This window comes from Echeneis naucrates, chromosome 18 (assembly GCF_900963305.1).
Source record: "Echeneis naucrates chromosome 18, fEcheNa1.1, whole genome shotgun sequence".
Taxonomy (NCBI): domain Eukaryota; kingdom Metazoa; phylum Chordata; class Actinopteri; order Carangiformes; family Echeneidae; genus Echeneis; species Echeneis naucrates.
In genome coordinates, this window is record NC_042528.1 from 3,236,748 (window position 1) to 3,243,368 (window position 6,621).

Here is a 6,621-nt window from a genome sequence, read left to right on the forward strand (position 1 = left end):
GCGCCGCCATGTTTGTGAGGTCACCGTGACGTCACCGCGCTTTACCGCCGCCAGGTGTCGATTGCCTGTCACTGCACTGGGTTTGGTTTTATTCATCAACTTACCCAAAAGATTTAAATTAAAATGGAAATATTTGTATGAAAAATAGAAAATAATAAAAAAAAAAACTCCAGTTAAATATAATATATTATGTTCACTCACCATTGGATTTTTTTTCTATGTTTGAATCGTTTAAAAATGTGGGAAAAAAGAACATTAAATTCAGATTAATTTAAATTAGAAAATTGTGAAAAGTATTTAAAATGTAAAAAAACAGTAGAGAATTTATACCGCAGGCTGAACTCGGTTAAATTATCAATTGTTGAAATTTAATGTTGCAATTTGAATATATTTCACTCTTTAAAAAAGATTTCCATTTAATCAAGCAGTGGTTTTAAATGTTTTTAATAACTGCTCATTGTACTTATTTTCTGTGACTTTCCATATAGTTATATTTGTATTTAATCATGGTGTCCTCCCCTGCCCAACACTATCACCGTGCTTTGCTGCCTGTGGGGCAAAAAAGTATCGTTGCTTTAAACTTCACTGAAGTCGATGTGATAATTCTTCATGATGATAATGATATTCTGCTTTGTTGCGGGATTTCATACTGATTGATATGCAACATTAGGCATCTTGTTGGTGGAGAGCTGTCTCAGCAAGACACGATCTCTGGTGTTAGCAAATAACTCTCATCTTTCAAATGTAACCTCAAATCTTTCCTGATGCCATGAGCCATGTAAAGACGCACAAACACACAAAAACTGCAGGTGTGCAACCACACAGTAACCGCCTTCCCTGGTTTTTATCAAGGCCAGACTGAGATGTGAGTGGGTTATCTGGACACACAGGATTGGAGCATATGCATAAAAATAATCGACCCCAAAGTTGTCAGCAGTAATGATGATTGCTTCCTGCAATTTCATAATGTTTATAGAACAGATTATTGTTGCAAAGGCAGATTAAAGCTCTGTGTGTCGTATTGGGAGACCACTTCTAAGCTGATGACTGATTCCCAGGTTTTTAGAGACTCATATGAGACCAGTGGATGTGTGCGTGTGTGTGTGTGTCTATATACCGCTGATACCTCGTGGCATCTTTTTGACAGCACGAAGAAGCCACAGGAGATTGCAGATGACCGTGATATGATGTAAAATCTGGGTCACCTCCAACTAAATTTGGGATGATAAGTGTGAGAGAGTGCCACATATTCTTCACTGGGCACGCATGTTGATATAGAAACACGGGCGTTGTCACGTCAAAACAGCACCAAGAGGCCAATGTTTTACACAGAAGAGAGCCGAGCAGCAGCTCAGTTAGAACAGAGCTCCCTCTGTACATGTCGGCTCATTGGCTTTGACCTTTGACCTCAGTAATATGACCACAGGCTGAACTACTGTGTGCCAGACTCAAAAACGCATAAGAACTGCCTTTTCATGTGAGTGTGTGAGAGCTTAGTGGCCTTCAGTCTTGCATACATCAACCACACAGCAGTGGTTAATTTATTCACTACATGGGAAACTGTCTAAAACCTCTGCCCTTACGTTGATCCTGCAGCAATGAGCTACGCGCTAAAGAGCAGAAGAGAGAGAAGGAGAGCCGCAGTGACACCTGAGCCTGAGGGATTGATATGCGTACAGGAACAACACACAGTAGAGAGGGCTAGAAATGGCGTGAAACCTAATCACGACATGAACCCCGTCCCCAGCGCATGAGAGGAGGAGTGAGCGAGCGAGGGAGCAAGAGGAAAAGAGGAAGAAGGGAGAGAGAAAGGTTGAGGAAAATGAGAAAAGACAGCAAAAGAAAGAAGTTGACAAAGAGGAGTGCATGTGTGTTCGGAGGGGGCAATGCTGACAAGAAGCGTTGACAGCCCTGTGTGGAAGAGTAGAGGTTTCATCAGTACTCAATGAGGCTCAATCCCCCTCGCCCCCCACCGACCTGGCCTCTTATTATATTTTCTTCATAAAAACTTCAAGGAGGTGAATCAGCTCACATTCGAATTCAAAACCCAACCACATCAAGACAATAGTTGTGAACTGAGCAAAGTCGGGACTCAGTGGAAAATAAAACAGAGATAAAGTCAAATAAAATAAAATAGGAGTATGGCTGGATTGAGGACTGAACTACATGAAAAATCATTTGATTGCCTTATATGTGTGTTGAGTCATTCAACCTTGATTCTGAGTTCAAGTAAAAATCACCAAGGAAGAGTTGCAGTGCGAGTTGAGGTTACACTGCCTGTGCCGTTTCTGAGCCATCAAGGTTGAGTCTGAGTCTGAGTTAAAATCCAAAATGGACTCCAGTGGTCAGAAGCTCAAGTCGAGTCCTGAAGATGAAGACTTGAGTCCAACATTTATGATGGCAACCTTTGACAAAATTAGGCAGTTCACTTCTCAAGGCTTTTCAGTTTATATGGTAAACAGTGACACTGAACACCACACTCCCTTCCAGGAATAGTAACGTGATAATTTTAGATCAGTTAATACCAAAGGTGAGAGCTGTGCTTGTCCTGAAGTCAGAAGAAATACATGAATGAAATATGATGTAACCCGTTGACAGCATAGACGGCCCACAGTTTCAGCGATTTTGTGGAGGAACAAGACATTGTATGTTGGTAAAGGATTACTGTTTGTGGTTTGAAGTCAACTCTCAAAATAGGTTTGGTCTGATTATTACAACTCCAAAGAAAAACACTTAATGCTCAGTTTTTTCTTACAAGTTCAAAATAAAATGCATTACTTAATTTACTGCTGTTAGCTGTGAGGGTTGGACTTTTTTTACGCAAAAAATTTGTTAGCTTGGACAAAACTGAATCAGTGCATTCATCTTACAGTAATTAGTTTTTTGTCTTGCTTGCTCTCTGTATTACAGAATGCTGTCCTGAAGCTTGTGGATCAATATAAACTTATTAGCCGTGTCCTTAATAACACTGGGCCGACAGCCATTTGGAGTATTTTGCTCAAGGACACTTGGACCAAAGGAGAAGAGATCAAACCACCAACTATCTGACCTCCTGAGCGACAGCCATGGAGGTTTGAGTTTATCAGAGGAGGACGTTTTCAAGGTTTTACATGGGCTTTCAAATAGACAATGACCTGTTTCTGGTTTGAACAACATAAGAGTTTGGTTCATCGTTTAATATTAAAAGAGGAAAATGAATTTAATCCAGTGTGATTTTCTGTTATAAAAGACATTAGATTAAAAATAAACACGTTAAAATAATAATGAGTGAATCGGATCCTTCTTTAAAAATTACAACAAACGTAAATGGAAATGAAAAAATCCTGCGTCTCCTGAAATGACATGATGAATTGTGAGAGATAGGATGAAACTCAGATGGATATACTTAAAAATTCATGGAGGATTTATGTCGCCAACCACAAGTGCATACATTTTATAGCCCAGCAGATCCCAAAGGGAATCAAACCATTGACTGTCGCTGTGCTTCACCACCGACGCCACCCGCAACCTCATGGCGGTGAATTATTCAGCTGCTGAGAGGAAGAGCGGTGGGGCCTGTTGGTGGTGTGAGCGACCCTGCAGAGGTCAGAGTAATGTCACAGCCCAGCCAGAGTGCTCTCCATGTCTGCTGATTGCACCCTGACAGCTCAAATGGAAGATGAAGCCAAGCGTGTCCAGGGGACGGCGTCAGGCAGCAGCCCCCCCCCCCCCCCCCCCCCCCCCCCCCCCGGCCTCTGCTTGCACGCAGGGAGCAGGGGCCACGTTTGTAAAAATGCATGGTCTGTGACTTCGTCCCGGTTTCACTTGTTTTCAATCTTCAGGAAAAATACAAAAGACAGAACCGTGACATTCATTCACAGACAAATGTTGAGCATTCAGATTTTGTAACGTTGCAGAAATAGTGAAGGAGGCTCCAGTTAAAAGAAACTTTTAAATGGAAATCCTGGCCGGTCTCGCATTTGATTAAGTGAAGCTCTCATAAAATACCTCTAAAAATAATGAATCTTCCCTTCAGAGCTCAAGGAAATAAATATAGTTCAGAATAAGATACATGACTGAAAATAACCACAGCAAACACACTTTAATATGTGTCCCATGAGTCTGCAGTCACTCCTGCACTTTTGCTAATTTCATGTTTGCCTGATTCCAAAGTAGATGAAGTCAATAAAAGCAATTTTAGGGAAGGGCAATGTTGTATAACCAAATACATTGCTATACTTTCTTAAGGAGAAATAGGGACTTATGAACCAGTCTTACCAATACAACGTAGCACAGAGAAAATAAAAGAAATATCCTTTTTTAATTAAAAAAAAAAACCAAACAAGTATCTGTCCCTCATCAGCTACAGAGAAAATATGGTAAGAAGAAGAGGAGAAAACAAAACAGAGCATCCGATCAATCAAAAAAAACATTCCCTTCTCCAAAAAACAATATTGTCCATTCAGCACAGAGGGGTGTGACGCATTAATGCTGAGGCACAAACAGGCTTAAAACAATGAATAATCCTGCAGATCGGCTGTTTAACAAGCTACGGACAAACTCAGCTCATCAGAGCGACGATCAATAGGAAGAAGAGACAAAATCTGCCTCCCCCACCTCTCTCTCTGGAAAAATGGCCCATATGGAGGAGACAATATGCTGCAGTGTGGGTACCAAACACAATACCTTATTATAAACAATTACACCCCTGAGCCTGGATCATTACCTAAACAATCTGTCCGTCATCAATTGGCAAACGTATTTACCTCCACGGCAAAGATATTTGGGAGTTTACAGAACAGAACATCAAAAAGTAGAAGAATTTATTAAGAGGGAAAAGCCAGAAAGCACAAGGTCACCAGCTATAAATTGCCTTTTAAGTAGGCTACCAATGAGCCATTATTAGTCTCTACTGGAACTATGTAAGGCAAGTACAAAATGGAGAAATAACGGCCTTGTAAAAATAAGGAGTCACTCATTATGAATCACTTCAAAAATAAATCTGCTACATATGGTACACTCAATATAAATGTAAATGAGCGGTTGATACTAAAGATCATTGTATGCAGACACAAAACAGCAGGTCTGGCTCAGATGCTGCACAACTATGTTTTTCCATTTTGTCTTGCAAGGAAACCGTTAAAGCTCTCTATCAGATTCTGTGCAGCGTGGCACTGTATGGAAACATGAGGTGAGATGTGAGATTAAATTCAATAAAAAGATTCAGGGTGCAGCACGAGCTGAGCGAAGCTTGTAATTTGTCGCCCGTCTTGTTTTTCACCACTGGCAGTCGAGGCCGATAAGGTCCGATCAGAGAGAGGAAGTTTTCAAAGGTCTCCGTCTCTGTTTATATGTCAGTCCGAGCTACGACGTAAACACAGCGAAAGTGGAGCCGGCCGCATGATGTAGGCCTCGCTGCAAAAGTAGACGCCGTACACCAGACAAGTTGGTAGTTTATCACAGGGAGAAGAATATGCTCATATTTGTCAAAACATTTATATAACCAGGAAGGTCCCGCTGAGACTCTGCCTTCTCCCACGAGGAGACAGGAAAGTTTATGAGAAATGGATTAAACAAAACTTTTGTGTCTTTTGTGTGTGGGAGAAAGTCGGAGGGTTAGGGAGTGGGGTGGGGGGCACAGAGGCCCCAGACCTGGTTCTCAAATCCAGGGCCAGTGTTCATCTGAAGCTTTAACAAGGATGACCCTTTGAGTTTGATATTCATTGACCTAAAAAGAACAACAGCAATTCCCCTGGAAAGACGTTTGTTTATAGCCATGTGACGCACTCCCCCAGCAGCCATGTGACTCCAATTCTCCATGGAGGGGAGGGGGCACTGGTTTCTTTTAAAGATGGCCGAAGACCAAAGAAGATCCCCCTGATGTCAACACAGTTTGAGTCAGCTGAAGTTGTTGACTTGCAGGAGGAACCCCACACCTCCCTCACAAAAAAAGAAAGAAAAAAAAAAAGGGATGGGCCCCAAAAAACAGTAAAGGCGCCCCTGGCTGCTCCACATTTACACATGAGCCTGTTATCATGTTGAAATGAGCTTTAAAGGCAGAACAGATGATGATCTGTGAGTCAGTGTGGTGGGGGGGGGGGGGGGGGGGGGGGGGGCAGGAGGGGGGGGAGGAGGGGGCAGGAGGGGGCAGGAGGGGGGGGGGGGTTGTGGGGGGGGCAGTAGGGGGGAGGAGGGGTGAAGCAGCAGACGTGATGTGAGTTTCTGATGAAGAGTGTCACCACATATGGACGAGCTTCCGTTGGGACCGTCCATGCGCGTTAATGTGCGTCTGCGAGCGCGAGCGCGCGTGCCAAAAGTGTAATGTGCATCATGGGGCGCAGGTAGCGCGCGCGCATTGGCTACTGAGGAGAGAGAGAGAGAGAGAGAGAGAGAGAGAGAGAGAGAGAGAGAGTAGGTGGGGGGGGGGGCGTGTACGTTTTGTTGCACGAGGAGTGGAGTCGCGAGGAGACCTCGCAGGCGGACAGACGCCGGAGCGGCCGCCTCGCGGACTGCGACACCTGAACGACCAGCAAACACCTCACAGGGAGCGAAGAGAGGCGGCAGGAGAATTACAGAAAGAGAGGCAGCAGGCAGCCGGCTGGCCGGGACACGGTGCCCCGTCCTGGAGGGAGGAGGAGGAGG